Genomic DNA, 6,000 nt, shown 5'->3' on the forward strand with positions numbered 1-6,000 from the left:
TCTCTTTGGAAAACAAGGACACAAAGATTTTGCACTGAGTTGGGGAGGTGAAGCACTGCTGGAGCCGGTGCTACGTTGGTTCCTTACTGCTACCAGGGAGGTGAGGTGTCTGTTCCTTACACTTGCAGGGGAGATGATGCAACCTTGGGGGCGAGGAGTCAATTAATCCAGCATATCAAGATGCAAGGCATCGACTTCGCGGTGTCGCAATCACACCACTGGGCCACAAATGCTGCGGCTGAGTCAGAGTCAGGTGTCATGGACATCGGTGACGTGGCCCTCAGGGCTCACGCTGTGGCAGGACTTCGGAGGCACTGCAACAGCATCAGACCTGCAGCATCAGTCACAGTCGTCGCCTCTGCAGGGACACCGGCTCCGGTGCAGGCAGAAGTACGGAGTCAGACAGCGGTGCCAGCTCCGAAGACGCTCTGGAGTGGATGCACTTGGTTTCACCAGAACTCGTTCCCAAGGGTCCAGGGACTAGATTTTGCACCACTTTGGAAGCACCACTTTGGAAAACAGGATTTGGCACCGCTTTGGAAGCAGGATGTGGAAGACAAGTCCAGTCCTTTCCTTTCCCTCCCAGGACAGAAGAAGCAAGCAGCAGGGCAGCACAGCAAAGCAACAGGCAGAGTGGCAGTTCCTCCTACAGCATCTAGCTCTACTTCCTGACAGAATGTCCCCATTCCAGCAGGATTCTAAGTAGGCAAACTTCAAAGGAAAGTCTCTGTACTGCACAAGACCCTGCCATTCCTGCCCTGGCCCCAGACACATTCTAGGGGACTGGAGACTGTGTTGTGTAAAGACAGCCACAGCCCTATGCTAGCCCATGAAGACCCATCAGAATATGCAGAGCACACCTCAGCTCCCTTTGTGTGACTGTCTACAGTGAACTCACAAACAGCCCAACTATCATCCTGACCCAGACATGTACTCCACAGACAGCGAGAGTCACAGAATGGTTAAGGATGAAAAGGCCCACTTTCTAAAAGTGCCATTTTCAAACTTACAATTTAAAAATCAACTTCACCAAAAGATGTATTTCTAAATTGTGAGTTAAGAGACCCCAAACTCCATAACTCTATCTGCTCCCAATGGGAAATTACACTTGAAAGCTATTTCAAGATAATCCCCATGTTATCCTATAAGAGATATAGGCCTTGCATTTGTGAAAACTGAATTTAGCAGTATTTTACTATCAGGACATGTAAAACACACAGGTACATGTCCTACCTTTTAAATAGATTGCATCCTGCCCATGGGACTGCCTTGAGCCTAACTTAGGGGTGACTTGCATGTAGTGAAAGGGAATGTTTGGGCCTGGCAAGTGGGTGCACCTGCCAGGTCAAACTGGCAGTTCAAAAACTACATACACAGACACTGCAGTGGCAGGTCTGAGACATGTTTACAGGGCTACTCTTGTGGGTGGCACTATCAGTGCTGCAGGCCTACTAGTAGCATTTGGTTTAAAGGCCCTGGGCACACATGGTGTACTATACTAGGGACGTATTAGCAAATCACATATGCCAATCATGGATAAATTAATCACCAATACCATTTAGACAGAGAGCACTTGCACTCTAGCACTGGACAGCAGTGGTAAAGTGCCCAGAGTCCTAAAGCCAGCAAAAAAACTAAATTCAGCACAGGAGCGAAAACAGGAGGTCAGAAGCCAAAAAGACAGGGGAGACCCTGCCAAGAGCTGCCAGGTTTAACATGTATCTACTCTTATTTTTCTTGTTTAGCTCCATTATGTTTTTAGAATCAGATCTATAATCAAATAAATACTGCAGCAGCAAAATATCTCTTTGTTTATTTCATTAGTGCGAACAGCAGCAAAGTTTAATGAGCAACAGTGCATAGATCTTTGTGAGACTCCCCTATCCCTACTCCGTGTTCCTCTAAATGACAATACGTTTCCTTCTTTTACTGGGGCCTAGGAAATTTTCCAAATTCTCTATCCAAATCAACAAAAATGTTTCTAGCATGTACATGAACCAAGTTCATTGATAGCAACGAAGTTTCAAAATACAACTCAACCGCAACATTTAGTTCAAGGAGGTTCAGAGAACCAGGATGTTCACTCGAACATTTCCATGACTCTCTATCTGTGACTGTGTCTTTTCTGGTGAAGGATACCTATGAGTAGGCACTCTTGTCCTCTTTGATCTCCTCAGTTCCACACCTTCATTGTCACTTTCACTCAGATCAGAGCTGTCTGATTCTTCAGTAATCAATGGTGACACACGTTCTTTTGGCAAATTCACTTTCCCACTTTCCTTACTTCTGGGCCAACGGTCTCCAGCTTCCACTCGCTTTCTTCCAGAACTAGTTCCTTCTTCAGGGTCTGATTCTCAGTCCAACTAATTCACTACAGGGCGAGATTCGCTTATCACTGTTTCAGTCTCAGATGTGACTGCTCAAGACCCCCCTCAGCTTGCTCAAGTGCTATTTCTGCCTCAGTCTGGTCCCTGACAGCCTTCGTCTCCTGTTCTTGTCCTCTTTCTCACACTACTGGTTCTTCTAGGACAGGCGCTGTTGTGTCGAGGGGACACTCAACTTTGCGGGTGTAGAAAGCATGTATCCAGTCGGGGAGGCCTCCACACTTAACAGCAGTCTTCGTCTTCGTCACTAGGATCACCTGGTATGGTCCACACCACCAAGGTCCTAAACACGTCTTCCTGACAAGTTTCTTCACTAAGACCCAATCACCTGAATTGCGGTCATGGCATTGTACTTGATGCAGAAGTTTTAGCGCTGCTCCAAGCTAATGAGACAGAGAACGCACCACATCAGTTAGCCTTTTGCAATAGTCTAGCACCATATCATCAGTGATATTTACAAGTGCATTCGCAGGAATCGCTGGCAGTCCCATTACCCTCCTCATTATGATCTCATGGGGGACAGTCCAGTCTTTCGATCAGGTACACTCCACAAACTCATTAACACAAGAGACAGAGCAGTAGGCCATTTCAGCTACATTGAAGCACACACCTTTGCCAGCCAGGATTTCAGCATGCCATTCACTTGCTCCACAAGAACCGAAGTCTTAAGTCTGTAACTGTAATGTAATCGCTGCTCCATTTGCAAAGCAGCACATAACAATTTCAGAACCTCATTGTAGAAACAAATTCCTCAATCTGATTCCAAAAAGGTTGAAATGTCAAACCTAGGAATGAGTTGCACAGTTTATCTACAGTGAGACTATAATTTCACCTAGTTGGGTAAGCCTCGACCAACGGGGAAAAGACATACACTAGAACCACAACATATCTCAATCCATTGCACACAAGAATCTCATTAAAATCCTTTTTTATCATGTTAGGTCCTCCTGACCATCCTATATGACTCAGTGTCATTGCAGTTCTTTTTCCCACATTGTTCTGTTGACACACAACAAATCTATGGCAAAATGCTTCAGCCATCAAACTGAATTTAGGATTGAACCAAGACTGTCTAAACAATCTCACCATAGCATCCCTCCAAATATGAGCTGGACCATGGAAATGTCGAGCCATAGGAGGTAACAGACTATTCAGCAACACTGGTTGTCCATCCATTGAAACCCACATGTCATCATCTCTCTTAAAACAACCTGCTCTGACCCAATTCTCTTGTTCTTCCTCAGACACTTACTCCTGAAGCCTCTTTACCTCATTCCATGTGTCAACTTTTGTCAACAAGAGGGTAAAATTAGTCTCATCCATTTCTTAATTTGTGAATTCAACATTGAGGTCCTCATTACGAGTGTGGCGGTCTCAAAACCACCACATTCCGATGGCGGTCGGACTGCCCCAGACAGGGCGGTCTGACCGCCCTATTATGACCATGATGGTTCAATCGCCGGCACTGCCAGGTTGCCACCTGTTGACAGCCTGGCAGTCTTGGCGGTCGCAATCCGCCATGGCAGTGCTGGAAGCAGCGCTGCCCTAGGTATTACGAGACCCCTTTCCATCAGCCTTTGCATGGCGGTCTCACAGGCAGGCTGGCAGAAAGGGGGCATCGGGGGCCCCTGCACTCTCCATGCACTTAGCATTGGCAGTGCAGGGGCCCGCATGGACAGCCCTGTCGCACATTTCACTGCCCAAATTACAGGCAGTAAAATGCGCGACGGGTGCTGTCGCACCCGATGCATCACAACATTGCAGCCGGCTCGATTATGAGCCGGTGTCAATGTTGTGATGAGTTTTCCACTGGGCCAGCTGGCGGAAACACTGTTTTTGCCTGCTGGCCCAGCAGAAAACTGCTAATAGGGTGGCTAGCATAGAGAAGTTACTGCGGTCTTTCAAAAAGACCGCCGAAGCTGTAATGAGGGCCTGAATGTGCAAACATTATGTGCACAGTATTTAGCAACCTCATCAGCGTAACTATTGACCAATGTCACATTATAATCTCCAGAACGATGTACAGGGCACTTAACCACTGCAATCTGCTTGGGCAATTGTAGTGCATCGAGGAGGTTTCTCACTTTTTCGTCGTTCCGGATCAGAAATCCGGAAGACGTTATAAAGCCTTGCTGAGATCACAGTTGTCCGAAGTCATGAGCGACACCAAAGCCGTGCTGACTGTCAGTAAAAATTGTCACTTTCAATTGATCCAAAACACAACATACTCTAGTAAGAACAATCAATTCAGCCACTTGAGCAGAGAATATTCCTTGAAGCCAGGAAGCTTCAACAACTCCAGAAAGGGTACAAACAGCATAGGCTGCTCTCAGACTTCCTCCACTGTCTCTTAAGCATTAACCATCAGCATGAAGAACATAATCACATTCAGATAATGGTTCATCTTGGATGTCTGGTCTCAGTTTTGTGCACAGTTCAGTGACATCAAGACAATTGAGGTCTCCTTCACAATATTCAACAACTTCTTAATTTGATACTGGCAATATGATGGCAGGATTCAAAATCCCACAAAGTTTGACAGTTATGTTTCCTGCAGCTAGAATGATTTGGTCATATTTAGTAAGTCAACTGCTTGTGAGGTACTGTGTCCTAGTTCTAGTAAACAAAAGCTCCACAGAGTGGGGGACATACACAGTTAAGGGGTGGCCCATAACAATATTTTCACACCTTTTTTAAACGTGTGTTGACTGCGGTTTTGGATTTAAGGCAACCAGGCAAAGCAGAAGCAACAGGATCTAATGTGGCTGAAAAATATACCTCTTTGCATTTCCATGTGTGTGAGTTAGCACTGAGAGAGCACAGCCCTCCCTCATTGCAGAAAAGTGCAAACGATATGTTAGAATTGGGTATTCCTAGACCCAGGGAATGACAGAGACATTCTCTCAGCTTTAGAAATACAACAAGACAGTCATGACCCATGGTACTGGGTCTGACACATCCTTGTGTGTCAGCCTCTGCAAAGGTTTGGCAATCAGGGAAAACTTGGATATCCCCTGTCTACGGTAGCCCACCATCTCCAAGAACATTATGACTTCCCTCTGTGTAGTTGGCAGACTCATTTTCAGTTTGGCTAAAATCCTCTCTTGTGACTTTTTCCTCACTCCCTTTTCAATGTGGTGTCCAAGATATTGGACTGCTTTTTGACAGTACTGTAACTTTCCTGCTGACACCTTATGTCCATTCTTGGCCAGGTGGTTTAGCAATGCAAAAGTGTCTTCGTTTACAAACTTCTTGAGTATTCAATGCCACCATTAAGTCGTCCATACTGGATTGAGACTGAGCTGCGAGGCATGACTAAAGATTCCAAGTTTTTACTTAAAATCTGATTGAAAATGTGTGGATATTCAGTATACGCTTGGGGCACACAATAGTACATTAAGACCCTGTTTCCAAGCCAGAATGCAAACAGGAACTGACTCTCCTCATGCAATGGTATTGAAAAGAAGGCTTGACACAAATCGATAACAGTGAACCACTCAGGCTCACATGGAATCTGAAACAGTATTACAGCAGGATTCGGTACCATAGGGCAACAAGGAACAACAACGTTATTTATTTTCCTCAGATCCTGTACAATCCTGTATTTGTCACTCGG

This window comes from Pleurodeles waltl, chromosome 6 (assembly GCF_031143425.1).
Source record: "Pleurodeles waltl isolate 20211129_DDA chromosome 6, aPleWal1.hap1.20221129, whole genome shotgun sequence".
Classification (NCBI taxonomy): domain Eukaryota; kingdom Metazoa; phylum Chordata; class Amphibia; order Caudata; family Salamandridae; genus Pleurodeles; species Pleurodeles waltl.